The sequence below is a fragment of the Cupressus sempervirens genome, chromosome 3 (genome assembly GCF_028749045.1).
Source record: "Cupressus sempervirens isolate cs-2001-9-10 chromosome 3, ASM2874904v1, whole genome shotgun sequence".
Classification (NCBI taxonomy): domain Eukaryota; kingdom Viridiplantae; phylum Streptophyta; class Pinopsida; order Cupressales; family Cupressaceae; genus Cupressus; species Cupressus sempervirens.
This window is the reverse complement of record NC_143120.1, coordinates 677,160,000-677,176,351: the sequence shown is the minus strand read 5'-3', so window position 1 is coordinate 677,176,351 and position 16,352 is coordinate 677,160,000.

Below are 16,352 nucleotides of genomic sequence, written 5' to 3'. Positions count from 1 at the left end.
CATGTAGAAAAACCAAACACACATGAGATCATTCTTATGCTAAGTAATGAATAAGTATTCTATTTGCAATGATCCTTGCATTTGTAACTTGAGACAAAAGTGTGCTACATATACTCACAATGACCCATATGTTCACTTAGCAAGACAAGTATTAGTGTTTACTATAGCATAAAGAATTCACTCAAAAAAACAATGGAAAAGAACCAACCTCAATGAAGAGTCTAATAAAAGGAGTTGAGGTACAGACAACCATCCAATATGAGATGAAGGCTCTTATAGTGGAGACCCCTTTTAGATAGATGTGTCAGATTATTGGGACTAAACCACAAATAGAAATCAAAGAAAATATCATGCCCCTAGTCCTCGATTCTCTAGTCAAAAGTGACATTGAGTTACTCAAAGAGACATGATAAAGAAAAAGAAAAACAAACAAACAAAACCTCATCATATCCAAACAAGCTCATCATTTTTAGTTCTATTTCTATATTATAGGATTGATGTCAAGTGTCAATGTTCAGAACATATATGAAAGAAATCTTTTGAGTAGGGTGACAATAGTAGATAGACACAGTTAGGAAAACTGGTGACTAAAGTCAAAGAGAAATATTCAATAAGAAGAACCTTAGTAGGAAACTAAGCAATAGTAGATAGACATAGTTATAACAACTAATGACTGATGTGAGAGATGTTCCATGAGAGGAATCTCAATAGACACAAGTGACAATAGGAAGACACAGTTAGAACAATTTTTGATTGATGTGAGAGAGATCTCCTATGAAAAGAATCTCTAAAGTGACACTAGCGATAGTAGGTAGATGTAGTTAGAACAATTGGTGATTTTTGTGGGAGATGTTTCATGAGAGGAATCTCTAAAGTGACACTAGTGATAGTAGGTAGACATAGTTAGAACAGCTGGTGATTGTCATGAAAGAGATTCCTATGACACTGCAAGGGTTGCCCCCAAGTTATGACAAGATTCAATCCATGGATACATGAGTGAGAGTAGCAAACTAAAGTAGGTAAGAGATTGTACAAGGGCTAGAAGATGCATTGTAAGATATAGCATTAGGAACAAGAGGTACCTATTTACCAAGTTTTCACCTTCTTGGAAAAGATTATTATTTTTCTACCATGATGCTTGTTTGCCAGGTTTTCATTAATAGCACTTTTTTTGTTTTTAAATTTTTTTGTATTTTCCTCTTTTTGATTTTTTTTGTATTTTTTTAATTTTTCCTTTTTTTTGGTACTACCAAGGTGCTTATTTCTAGGTTTTCACCGAGGTAAAGATTTTCCAAGACTTTTTGCAATTTTTAGATTTTTTTCAGGACATTTCATAGATACAAAGAGCTTCTGAAATTAGATCATCTATAGAACCACTTTAGATGGACAGTGTTGATGGGCTCCTTGAGCACCTCTTGCTTAGCTATAGAAATTTGGTAAGCACTAGATCCAAACACTATAGTGACTATGTATGGACCAAGCCAGTTGGGTTCAAACTTCCTTTTTTATACTCGTTGTTCCTAATTTTTAGGGTTTTCTCTCAGAACAAGATCACCCAGTTGGAAGTCATGTGGCTTAAATTTCTTATTGTATCTTTGGGACATACACTATTGATAATCTCATAGATGATCACACACCACTTACCAACATTCATGTAAGAATTCTAGCTCCTAAAGTTCAGATATTCTATAGTCTTCATTAGTAATGAGACACTTCATGGAGATTTTCAAAGTAGGAATCTCAACCTCAATAGGAAGTAAATTATCTACTCCATATACTAGAGTAAAGGGCATTGTACCCATTGGAGTTTTGATACTTGTTTTGTAAGCCCATAAAGCCAGATTAATCTAAAGGTGCCAATCCCTTCCAGATTAGTTAACTGTGTGATGCAAAATCTTAAGGATTGCCTTGTTGGATGCCTATGCTTGACCATTACCTTGGGGATAATAAATAGAAGACCAATGTTCCATGATCTTGAACTTTTTACATAACTCCTTAAGATCCTTGTTTTTAAACTATCCTCCATTATTAGTAATGATGGAGGAAGGTACACAATACCTGCATATGATGTAATTCATGATGAACAAAGCTATAGTTTTTCCATTTACTATAGAGAGAGAGAGAGACTGCCTCTACCCACTTAGTGAAGTATTCTATAGCTATAATAATGAGCTTGTGTCTATTTGAAGAAGACAGGTGAATCTGACCCACAAAATTAAAGGCCCATTGTTGGAATGACCACAATGTGATAAATGGAATTAGCTTCCTAGCTGGAGCATGAATTAGATTACCATGGAGCTAGCATTTTTTGTAGGATTTGGAGTATTTCATTTCCTCTTGCTCCATATTCAACCAATAGTAACCAGTTGTAATAATTTTACAAGCTAGTGCCAAGTTGTTAGAGTGAGATCCATAAATGCCCTCATGGATGTTGATTAATGCATTTTTGGACTTATCGAGTTCTAAACACCTAAGGAGTGTTCCATCGAGACCTCTCCTAAACAAGTCATCAACAATAATAACATACCATGAAGCATTGTGGATAAGGTGACTTTTTTCATTCTAGGTTAGATTGTTTGGGATGGTTTGGTCATGTAGATAGGAGTATATATGGTGGTAGTGAGATGAATTGTGTCCTACAATAGAATGGATCATTTGAGAATTATGATTATCATAGGTAGGGTAGAGTAAAATTTCCACCAAGAAATTGTGTCGAAGATCATTCTCTGGCATCCATAACAAAGAAGCAAGAGTAGCCATGGCATCATCCACTTTGTTGTTTACTCAAGGAACCTATTGGAAAGTTATATGAGAAAAGTATTTCTTCAGGTTATAAGGGATCAATTTCTAATCCTTTGTCTAATATATGTCATGGTTGATTAGGAGATGTGAATCGCCAAAGACTTTCAATTGATCTACTCTCCATTCAACTGTCATCTTCATACCATTAATGAGAGCTTCATATTTTGCATTGTTGTTCATACAAGGAAACAAAAACTTGTATGCCTTAGGTAGTGAATACTTCTATGGTGTTATAAATAATAGCCTAGCGCCAGATCCCTATTGTGTGAAGGAACCATAAAAGAAAATCACCCAATTTCGGTGTGTAATCATTAGAATTGATTCATCAGGGAAATCAATGTTTAGTGGAAGAAGACTCTACATTGGTGCTTTTTCTAGCTAGTTAGAAATCACTTGTCCTTTGATAGCCTTTCATTTAGTATATTGAATGTCAAACTCACTTACTATCATGACCCACTTAGCCAACCTTCTTGTTAGAGCTTCCTTGTTAAGTATGTACTTTAGTGGATAAATTTTAACAACCAGCCACATAGTATGAGCAAGCATGTAGTGTCTCATTTTTTTAGAAGCAAAGACAACTGCCAAGCAAGCCTTCTTAATGATACTATAATTCATTTCATAGGAGATCAGCATGCAACTCAGATAGTAATTTTTTTTTTCCTTTTTATCATTATCTTCTTGAGCTAGCAAGATACCCAGAGAAGTTTCCATTTCCAAGATGTATAACATCAGAGGCTTCACATAGATAAGAGGCATTAAGATTGGTGGATTAGATAGGTATTGCTTTATCTATGTGAGACTCTAATCACAATCTTGGCTCTAGTTATATTTCACACCTTTATGTAGAGTCTTGGTAAATGATTGTGACCTATCTGCCAGCTATGAGATGAATCTACAAATGGACTAAAATCTTCCTCGCAAGCCCCTCATCTAACTGATATTACAAGGTGGAGGCATATCCATGATTACTTGAACTTTCTCTAGATCAAGCTCAATTCCTTTTGCACACACAATGTAGCCTAGTAGTTTCCCAGATGTTGTGCCAAATGTACATTTCTTGGGGTTGAGTCTCATACTAAATTTCTCTATGTCATCCAAGATAGGTCCCAAATCTTGAAGGTGGGTATTGTGTTTTGTGCTCTTAACTCAAGTATTATCCACATAGTCTTCCATTTTTTTATACATCATGTCATGAAAGATTGTAGTGACTACCCTCTAATACATGGTACCGGCATTTTTCAAGAAAAATGGTATCACATTCCAATATAAAGTTCCCCATGCACAAGTGAAAGCAGTATTTTCTTGATCTTCTAGTGTAATTTTGATCTAATTATAACTTGAAAATCTGTCCATGAGTGAGTACATCTCATATCCTATTGTCATGTCCACTATCATATCAATGTTAGGGAGTGGAAAATCATCCTTTAGACATGCTAAGTTTAGATCTTGGAAATTTGTACACTTTGATAGATTTTTTGTTCTTGGAGATTGGAACAATGTTAGAAATCCATTCAACATAGTCAATAGCAAAGAGGAAACTAGCTTTCAAAAACTTTTCCAATTCAGCTTTCACAAGTAATGCAACATGAGGATACATTTTCCTAAGTTTTTTTTTTGACTGGTTTAACTCTTGGAGAAATAGACAAGTGATGCATAATGAGATCAAGATTTAATCCCTACATTCTTAGTATGTCCATGCACAGTTTATAATTTTCTCTTGGAAGAAGGCACTAAATTCCTCTTTTTCTTCTAGAGATAATGACTATACAAGATGTATCATGTGAGGTTGTTCCTTTGTTCTCAAGTTGATCGGTTGTGTTAGCTTTATCAACACTGATGATCTTTCCTAAAAAATGACTAGGAAGTGCATCAAATATCTCACTTGTAGGTGCCTTAGAGAGGTTTTCACCCTTGGATACATCTTTTATTTCTACTATTTTAGGTTTCAACATTGCCACAATGTGGTTTCACCATTGGACCTTCTATTTCTTTTCTTTTTGATTATATGACTAAGATATTTGATGTTATCTTTAGTCATGTTGATGCTTTGTTTGCTAGTCAAAGACATTACTGGTTTGACAGTGTTTAAGTAGCAAGCAAGAGCATAGTCACTCTGGAATGTGCAGATTCACTAGACACATTGGAATTCTAGTCTATGAGCTTAGGATAGGTGAGTGAAAGATATGTGGTGGGTTTGAGTGTGTTCACAATATAATCATTAAATGCTTGGACAAGCAATTTGAGACCTAGAGTGACTTCATCCACAAGTGTGTTTGAATGTCTTTGAGCACTAATGTTATTAATAAAAGACTCAAGGATAGCAGTTGGATAGGAATCATCCAAGCTAACCCTAGATGATTCACCTATTTTGTGGAGGTTTTCATAGACTTGAACTTGATCTATGTCTTTTTCTTTAGTTGCATTTGAAAGAGAGTCAAATTCATACTCTTGAGAATTTTTACTACATGGAGATAGACTGTAGAATTTCCCCAATAGTAATGGCAAAAAACTCTCTTTAATCATCTAGATTTTTACAAAGGTACTCAATGCATAAAGCATGACCTGACTCTCCTTGTTCTTGCTAGATATGGGGAGAATCAGTAGTGTCATCGGAAGTGTTGGCCTAGTTTTTGTATGTGCCTTATGACTTCCCATAAAAGAAAAACCAAGGCCCTTTGTTTTGATCTGGTAATCCTAAATCAAAACCCCAGTTCAATTTCCTAAAGGATAGGTTAGAACCCTCATTTTGTACCCTAGTTTTCAAAAGGGTTAATGTTTTCAACTTGGCATGGGAGTATATTTTAGGTCTTTCTTTTTTCATAAAAGATGACTTTATTTTCCATGATTAAACCCTTTATTTTCTAAGAAATCCTTGATCAAGGTCATTTTTTCTTATGTTTGAAAGGATGGTTTTTTTCAATCATCGATTTAAAGCAAGATCAATGAATAGAACTTACCTGCATTCTGGAAATGCAAGAGACTTAAGTAAAGTGAGGAAGCATTGTTGTGACACGTGTCCCTAAATGATCTCATTTCCCTGTCATGCTGCAATGTCCTAATATTCTTAATTTCCTTTGATCTCTCATTGGTTGTTCTTTGCAACATGATTATTTCTTCCATAGTTTCGCTGCATCATTGATTGTTCTAGATCAATGATCAACGCTTTCATGGTTGGTAAAGTTGATCAAGTTTTAAACAATGTGGGCAAGCATTGTGTTGACACCTATCCACAGTGATGGTAAGTGAAGTACCAAAAGTGGATTTTGATCTATTTCCAATCCACTTTTGATCATAGATAGATCAACAGACAGTGCTTTCCTTCTTGATCAAGATGCATGGGTTTTAAGTAAAGTGGGGAAGCACCTGGTGGACACATGTCCATGATGATGTCAGCACCACAATTTGAGAGATAAATCATTGATATTGATAGTAGTTACCCTTCCATACTATAGGTGTCATAATTCTATTGGTTCAATATTCTAAAATGGTCTTCCATAACATTAGATTGCTCCACCATTGATCTTGGATCGATCAAGGGGTAGTGCTTTCCTACTTGATGAAGTTGCACAAATTTTAGACAAAGCGGGGAAACACCTTAGTGACATGTGTCTATACTCATGTCATTTCTTTTATTCCATACTACCCAAATGCTCAAATTTTTCCACTGTTAATCTTTCAAACATCAATGGAGAGCACTTCCCCATATTGTGAAGATGATAGATAGATAAGTAAAGTAGAAAAGCAACTATTTGACACATGGCAAAGGATGATGTTATGGATCCACCCTAGAAAAAGAAAGTAATGATGTTCTATATGGAAAATGTTAGATGAGTTGGAGAATTAAAAATGTTTCATTGGTCAACTTGGCTGACCAGATTCTAAATGGAAAATATTTTGATTCACCATTGATCTTAACAAGATTGATAGAGACTACTTCCCCACATTAAGAAAATGATCAAACTTTAAGTAATGTAGGCAAGCGCCAATGTGCCACATGGCATAGTGGGACCAATCTTTGAGAAAGCTTCTAAGTCACACCAAGTTGTAAAGCTTTGATGAATTGGAGCACATGCATCGGTGGAACATGACATGTATATGCCAAGTGGAAATGATGATGTCATGGGTGTAGAATTTCTAAGAGTTGATATTGTAATTAGACTTGTCAAAGCACATTGGTCTAAAAGGTGATATCCTATTGGTTAAGTTAGCTGACTAGATGATACAAAGACACAAGATTTTGTCATCATCAATCTGTGCAAGATGAAAGGTTAGAGCTTACCTGCATTATGAAGTTGCATAAAATTTAAATAATGCAAGGAAGCACTGATCTAACGTGTGGCAAGTTGGGACCAATTGTGATGGATATGTGATGAGTTATGTTGGGCTAGAAAAAGATTCTAGAGTGTAATGCCAGTTGGATCCAAATAGTAAAGGCTATACTTCAAAAATGTTTTATTTTCTTGATCATCAATTTGAGGGAAGATCAATGGCTATCGCTTTCCCACATTGATGCAAGAATTTTAAGAAATCTGGGGAAGCACCTGTTCAACATGTGGTCAAATCTTTAAAGCCATAAAGTAGTTTTTTTTTTTTTGAAATAAGGCCATTCAATGTTATGAGATCAATAGATAAGATTCAAATTTGAGTGCAACAAGGAAATAATGACTAATGAAAGTTAATGCCACTTAGAGCTCATTCATGTGATCTTAATGCATGAGTAAAATTCAAAATCCCACCATAATTGAATCACAAAATTGTGAAAGGTTATCAAGTGCAAGGATTTTGAGATCTAGGACATAGATTTTTACTAGGTGTTTAGTGAGTTACAGTGAATTTCAACAAAAAAGAGAAACGATTCAGTGGGTAGGTGCTTTGCATCCTCTTAAAGTCAAGGAATTCATACTATGTGAAATTTGAAGTTTTCAAAAAAATGCCTCCACAAAAGGAATTCTTTGGACACACTGACTATCTCAAGAGGTCTGTCCATGATGATTTTCTTGAGCAATTTCCCCCATCTGTGCATGAAATAAAAACTAGTAGGGATTTCATTCCAAAGAACCCTAGGTTAGTGGTTGTTGAGGGTTTCTATGATAAGGCAAATAATTATAGAGATTCTTAGATTTCCATGGGAGGTTTAGAACTATTCAAGGACTAGTTTGCTAAAAGAAAACTAGATACACCTTTAAGTAATGTCTAGGAGTTCGATATTGGAAAATTAGTAGTCCCTAGGGTTTTCTTTGACAATGATTTATTGGTTGACCTAGCTAAGAAATATGATCCAATTACTAGGTTTGTGAAGAATTATGCTGGTGATAATTTATTTAGGGTTCCTCTTGAGTTGATTCATGAGGTTTTCAACCTCAACCCTAACCATGCTATGTCGAGATTATTGATATGGATGACCTTCAAGCAAGTTATGATGCATAGAGAATGTATCTAAGAGTAGGGCCTCTACAATAACATTTCACTATAATTGGAACATTACCTTTAGTTACACCCAATACCATTGAGCCACTAATGAGGAAATTTTTCAATCCTAGGGCTCAAGCTTTGTACTTTTCCCTCTGCCAAATCTTTGGACTGGATGAAGGGGATTACATCCTAGGATCTGTTGTTCTTATCATGGCTCAAACATTACAGTTTGGAATGAGCAATATTTTGGAATTTTCCTCTTTCCTAGTAGAAGAAATACACAGTGGTTTGACATGAATATCAAAAGGAGAGGTAAAAAGACATTTTTGTTGGTACTCCCTACTCATGCATATATGTCCTTTTAAGTGAGCTACCTTTTTCTCTAAAGGTATGGAACTAGAATTGAAAAGGGATGGTGAAAATAATCTACTCCAATTGTGGAGTGTTGATATGACTTGGGAGGCTAGGAATGCTAGTTTTGTAATGTTTGATAGTTATTTTGCATTCAGGCTTAGATCACTTTTGAGAGGTGATAGCCCTAGAATGCCACAATCATTGTTAGAATTGATCAAACCCAAAGATCATCCAAAAGGGCTCTTGGTTAGTCAAAATTGGGGAGATATAATCCCATATAATGTTTCTACAATGATTAGAGTATATGGTTTTTTGGGGAAGCCTCATGTTCTACCTTTCCATGTGCCATTGAAGATAGGGATAGTAGAATTGTTGTGGCAAATCAAGACTATTGAAGAGAGAGATATGATTGGTAAGGGCAAGGGCACTTTCTTCCTAGTTGTTACTCTGGCACATGATTTTATTTTTGTGAGGAAGGGATGGAGACATCTTAACCTAGTTTTGAATAAGTACACTATGGTAGAATCCCATGCAAGGTACATTGACCTAGAGGGATTCTTTGATCTTTTGAGAGAAAGAACAAGAACCACTTGTATCATATAGAATGTGTATTTCCCTGAAGATATTATTAAGAATATCTTCTCCCTATACGAACAAGAGGTAAGGAAAGAGAAATGGATAGCATTCAGAAATTTTTTGGAAATCATTAATGCATTTGACTCTAATTATGATCCATTGAAAGGTAAGAAATATTTGGGAGCCAAAATGCATGTATTGATGAATAATTTTTCTGCAATAATGTAAGCTATGAATGAGAAGAAGGCTAAATACGTCAAAGCCTATCCTAAAAAAGTAGCAAAGGTGGATAGAAGAATAAATAGTAGAATGATAGTTTCTCTAGGTTAGTATACATTGTAAAAGAGGGTAGGGTACATAGTAGTGTAGAACATACAACAGGTTCCCCCTTATAGAAGACCAAGGCTAGAGAGCCCACATACAACTTGTGCCCCAAAGAGGCTGAAATTGGAACAAAGATCCTCTTCTCATGTACAAGAATTTTCCCCAACTCAAACCCTAATCAAAATAGAGGATGAAGCATCCTTAAGAGAGCAGCTAAGACAAATGGGTGGAGAAGGGGATGTAATTGTTACTTTTGTAGACATGGAAAGAGGAGTGCCTCAAGAGCCTCCTGTTCCCTCCTTAGACCTCATAGTTTCTGGTTATCAAGGTAAGGAGATAGATCCCATCATTGCTCAAGCTTCTCAAAATTTTATAAATGATGATTTTTTTTTAAAATCTAGGGCTTTTGCACAATCTTTATGTAGAAAGAATATAAGAAATTTTGAGAAAGTATTGTTGGTCTCAGATTGGTTTTGACAATTGAGTGTCAACACACTTAACCAATTCTCTAGATGATGCCAAGTATAATATAGAAGATGAGCTATAGTGTTTGCCAAGCTAGAGAATTCAATAGGTGCCAAGTGAACTTTAGGTATCGAGTGATCTTCAGGTGCTGAGTGAAGTTCAAGTGTCGAGTAGAGTATAGATGCCAAGTGAAATAGAAATGCTATAAGAGCCAAGTGAGAATTAATTCCTATATGTGTTGAGCATCAACAACTAGTAAGTCTTGAGTAACACAGAATCAACATATGAGTTTGTGCCTTCACAAACTCAGATGTAAATCATTTTTAAAGCCAAAATAGGATGAATCTTGAAGGATCTTGAAGATAAGAACAAATCTTTTGCATTACATATGTAATCAACATGTAGCCAATGAGAAAAATGGAGAAGGCATGCAACCAATAGGAAAAGTGCAAGAATTGAGCAGAAAATGAAGAGTAAATATTGATCGTAGATTCAAACCTAACCCTAAGTCTTTGAAATCTTTAAAAGGAGGATGAAACCCTATTATATGCATGCGAGAAATGGATGTGAGAAGTGTATGAGTGAATTATAGGAAAAGTGTAGAAGGGCATAAAGACTTAGAGAAGAGTAGGACAATATTATAGAATCTAGTTGATCAAGAGTAAAGTATTAGAGCTTCGAGAAGAGACATATCAGATCAAGCAAGGATCAGAGTAGAAAGAGCTAAACAAGGATCTAGAATCAGCAATTAAGGATTGAAAATCATCAGGTCAAGACATTCTACCATACTTTCTAGCCATTATATTGTAAAAATGGAAATCCTATATTGATAGGTTGGCTTAGCAGTTATATTAGTTTAGTAATCATATTATAGATCCTTAATAGGATTGTAAATCCTTTAATAGGGCAACATTCCAAGTTAATGTCTGTAAATCCTTTACTAGGTCACTTTTAATAGGGTGTAAAGTCTTTAATAGGATAGGCCTTTCACAGGGCGGACCATTGGAAGTGGTCAAACTTTGTAACCTTGAATAGTTACATATTGTTGTAGTGATACTTTGTGGGTGTCATCCACACCCCAATTTTATTTTCTCATTTTGGAGGGTTTCTAGGTTACCAATATGTGTCTTATCTATTTTTATGCATGTCTTTACTTTCATTTTTATTAGATGAATTAGATGCATGTGAATGATTTCAGTTAGAAGGTTTTAAAGAGGTTAAAAGTTAGTTACTTTTGATTCACCCCCCCTCTTAGAAGTAAGTCTTCCCACCTATAAATTCCAACAAGTATGTAAGAAAATAAAGGCAGAACAACCTAAAAAACTAGATTCTGTTATTGAGGAAGAGGTAAAATCTAAATTTTTGAGTGATTTTTCCCAATTGACACCCGAGGCTAGGAGGCAGTTAGTTAAGGAGTCAGGGGTCCTAATTTTTCCTGAGTGAGATATAGCTAATGTTATGATCTTTGATTCAATTAGAAAAGAGAAAAATGTGCAATATAAAACTGAGGAAGAAATACTATAGGCACTTAGGGGAATCATATTTAGTAATGATCATCAAGTCCTAGTAATTTGGTCAATTAAGAAAAGGGATAAAACTAGAATGTAAGAATTTTCTAGTTTAGAACATACTAGTACTCTTACAGTATATAGGGTTGATGATGTGAGCAGCCAACAAATTTTTTTAATGACCTTAGAAATGTTAAAATTTGGGAATTTAGTCTCTAGTAAAGAATAGGATAAGTTCTTACAACTTAATGCTAAATTTGAAGAAGTTTTGAAGGCCTATGAGGAAAGGGGAAAACAGATATAGTTGCTAGAAAAGCAAGTATCTCAAATGGACAAGCAACTTGGGAGAGTCTAGCAGGCCAAGAATTGCATATCCCTGGCCACTAGTTGAGCCATTTAAATCCACTCCCATTATTGAAATACTAGACACTCCATAAAAGGCCTAAATTCTACACTATAGAGGAATTTGAAGAAGAAAAGAATAAATTATATGCAATGCATGTAGAATTGAATAATCAATATAAAGAAAAAATAAGACAAGATATAATGTACATAATAGATAGAATTGAATGACCAAAATTTTATAATTAGTTGGTAAGAATTGTAGCTATTTGGGATAAAATAAAAGGAGATGAAAGTAAATTAATACCCATTGTATAGAAGTGGACTAAAAGGAATAATGATATTACTGCTATGTGCATATCTGTGATCCAGCTGCCATGTCACCAAATAGAAAAGATTTTTGATTTTCTTAATAAGCTGGAGGATTTTGATGACAAATGAGATTCTATTCAGAAAAGAATAACAATTTTCTTCTCCAAGTATATCACTAAGAAATTTGACCTTTTTCCTAGTGCTCTCAAAAAAGTTGATAGAATAAAAGAAATGGAAGAATAAAAAAAGAAATTGGATGAAATATTTTGTCGAAGAATGAATAATGTTGTAAATGAAAATGGGAATCTACTATGGGCAATTACTAATGAAGAATTGGTCAAAGTGTAGTTATTTTACAATATTATTAGGAAATATCTCATTGAAATAGAAGTAGATGGAAATTCTGTAATAAAAGTGCATAGGGAAATCATTGACTTTGATTGGACTGATGACACTATTTTCAATGAATGGAAAGAGAAATTTATGTCTGTAGAATAGATGTTAGAAGATGATGGGGGTAGAAGAAGATGCAGAGGTAATTGTTACTTTAATAGTTAATGATGAAAAAAATGAGAACCCTCGAGTTGAGGTAAGCTTGCAGGTAATAGAATAGGGCACATCCTTTGCAAGCCTAATAGCCACATACTTCAAAGAATCAGAATAACTTGGGAGCCAATCATTGATTTCACAACTTTGGATGTGTAATAGAAAAGTGGTTCAACCAAAAAGAATATTTTGATATAAAAGTATTTCTATTACACACATTTTTGTCTTTTATGGCAGCAAACACTTGTAAAAAATATTTTGTCTATAGGACAACTATCAATTCTCTATGCATGAAGCTTGTTGCATCTCACACTATATAAGTGAGATTCCAAGGATAGAGAATGGTCCAATTTCTAATACAATTTTAGTTTATATTGAGTATGGTTCGGTCCAGTTAAAAGTATGTAAAAATTATGATGTATTCTCTCTACAAATACTTGGAATATATTGACATTATAGGGGTCTAATGTCTTTTCTAGAGTCATTCATAGTTTTATTACAATTGTATGAAAATCTTCAAAAGGAGATTAATACAAAATTGAACTATCCCCATATCTGTTCTCGCTGAATTGTGTCTCCTTTGTTATTACCTGGTTATTCTGATATCATATGAGAAAACCTTGTCCACTTGAATGCAATTCACTTAGGTTGTATGTGAATTCATTATTGTTATTGATTTAATGAGTTAAGTAAATGTTTTAGTGAATTTTATGGGATTGCTATGGTAATAGAAAGGATTTCTGTAAGAATGAATTCTAGTAAGAATTGTTGATAATTTTTTTTTTAATACAACATATTAGATCTATAAATTGAAGTAGACTCTAAATCCCAATGGAATAGGCACTGATCTAATTAATCTAGTCTATTGATAGATAGACCATGAATAAGCACCAAGTCTAAAATCAAAATCAACTTTATTTTACTATTTGAAGAGTTTCAAGGATGGTTAGTACTTGTTTGCATGTAACCTTTAACCTTTAGTTTGGAAATACTTGCAAATCTAAGAAGAATTGTGACCAAATCTACTTATAAGGGAATTATATCATCTAAAAATGTCAAGGAATAGATAACTATGTATATGTTAGAGATAAAAGATGAGAATCAGAATGAAACTAATAAAATTCTCATATAATAGCATTCATTTTGAATCATCCCTTAGGTATACCCACCTTGATTCTGTAGAGCCCAAAGAGTAGAAAACCAATCTTGGGTTTGTTGAAGTTGGACCCAAATGGTATGCACACATAATTTTTAATGGAAATTAGCTAATCCCTAGATTTGTGAGCATTATTACTTTGGTATTGAGGTTTTATTGTTCAATAGTTGAAAAACACCAACAAAATGGTGACTCTACTGGGGAGTTGTGCAACACATGTGTAAGAAGTATTGTCATTTCTTTGGTCTTGTTGTGTATGTGTTTGTTAGATCTTTTAGTATGGTTTTTCGTTATAGTGGACAGGTTTTAGTGACAAACCTTGAGAATTTAAGAAGGAAAAAGAAAACCAAATGCCACGGATGTACAGTGATGTATACAACCCTTCCAAGTGTCTTATCTATTAAGTAGGAGTTGCAGTCTTATTATCTTCGTGATTGGTTCATTTATATGTCAGATATTTTTATATTTTCTTATGTCCTTTCCTTAAAGTCAGGAGTAATTGTAATTATTTTATTTTCCCTAGAATACGGTGGCAACTCAGTCAAGGTTTTGAAGCAAGTGCTTATTTGATAAATAGAAAATATGGCTAATAAGAGAAAAAAAACAAGAGCCAATCTTAATGTACCAATGTATACTGACTTACCTCAAGGTGGTAGAAAGAAATTGAAAAAGAAAAAGGTACAACCAAACCCCACCTAGAAACCAAGAGGTGGTGTATCAATTAATTCTCAATACCAACCAATAGGAGGGAGAGAGTCCTCTTCACTTAGCTTTGAATCAGAAACCACAAGACTTTTAGGAGGAATATTTAATACCCCATTGCCAAATGAAAGAACATATGAAGACAAAGATATGTCACCAGTAGGGAATCCATCCCCTAGGCTAGATCTAATAGTTGAGATGAATCATAGGCTAGGACTCAATAGTTTATTTGGAGATCATTTTAATCCCAAAGCAATCCCATACATGCAAACTAATCTTATAGACTTGGATGATCTTGTTGATTCAAAAACCACTTCTACAAATCCTAAAGAAGTATGATCGGAGATAGGAGTTTTGAAGAAGTGGGTTGCTAAGGAAGAAGCTAAACATGCTCATCTAGAAAAGGAAAGAGAACAAGCCACCCTAGATGCCCTTATTGAAAGAGATAATTTTCTTAGAAGGATGGCTACCTTAAAAGAACAAAACAAGATGTTAGAAGAAAGAACTTCAATCCTTCATGCTAATTTCTTTGGAGATGTAGATAGCTTGAGAGAAAAAGTTCAAGAGCAAGAAAAAATCCTAAGCCAAAAACAAGAACCTGTTATTTCCTAGGTTCAACCCTACAAGCCTATCCAGAGTAACCAAGTAGAACCTACTATCAAGCAGATAGATAAAGGAAAAGGCAAAGCTATAGGAATCTAGATAAATGAGCCTCAAGTAGAAACTAGTAAATCTATAAACACCATGTCAAAATTAGATCTAGATCTAGAAAATGCTAGGAAAGAGGAAGAAGATCTTGCAAAAGAACTTGAGAAGGTTGAGAATGAAGCCCAAGCTGCAAAAACTAGGAGGAATATCGAGTTCATAAAGTCCAATTCTGCATTCGATTCATGGCCAAATTTTTCTACCCTAGCTACAACTTCTATACCATCTTGTGGAATAGTAATTTCAACTTAGGGAATATCTCAATTTGCCCCTGCCTCATCATCCACCATTGGTACTCAAGCCCCTATTGTCCAACGTCAATAGTCTCAAAGTATTGTTCTCAACCAAGCCAACGTAGCAAGCACCTCAAATGTTGTTGGTTTTTAGAAGAAGCCCATCTACATGGAAAAATATAGACAAATGTCATTTGTGGGTATTATTGGTGCTCCACATCCTATACCTTTTGATTTAAGAGATAAAGTTGTCAAATTCTCTAGAAATAATGTTGTTACTAGTGAAGAGCACTTAAGAGTTTATATATATATGCAAAATGACTTTGAAGTTGAACATGAGGATGTGGTGATGAAGATGAAGTTATTTGTTCATTTACTAAATAAAGATGCAAGGGATTGGTTTAGAAGATTACCTAATGATAGCATTAGTTCATGGAGTGATTTGGAGAAAGTGTTCAAAGAACAATATGGAGATAATACTAATGTTGAGTTTATGTTCAATGATTTCAATGACATCAAGAAGAACCCTAATGAGTCTACATTTGATTTCAATGTAAGATTCCAAAAGGGTATCTAGGTTATGAGGTTGAATGAGGATGTTTGTCTTACAACCTATTTTAATTCTTTTGACAACAAGATGGCTTACCAATTGAGGGATAAAGATCCTAAAACTTTAAGGGATGCTTATACAATTGTAGTGAATATTAAAAAGAATAGGAAAGCATCTAGAAAGCTTGGTAGGAGAGATGATCCAAAGTTGTTCAATCCCAAGAATAACAACAAAAAGGAAGTTGATAAAACCCTTGTAGGAAAGGAGTTTGATGAACCCACCATAGCTCAGGTGTTGGGTTTGTTAAAAAAGATGAACCCAACTACTTTCAATGCACATAAGCCAAATGTTGGTGAGAAAGTCCC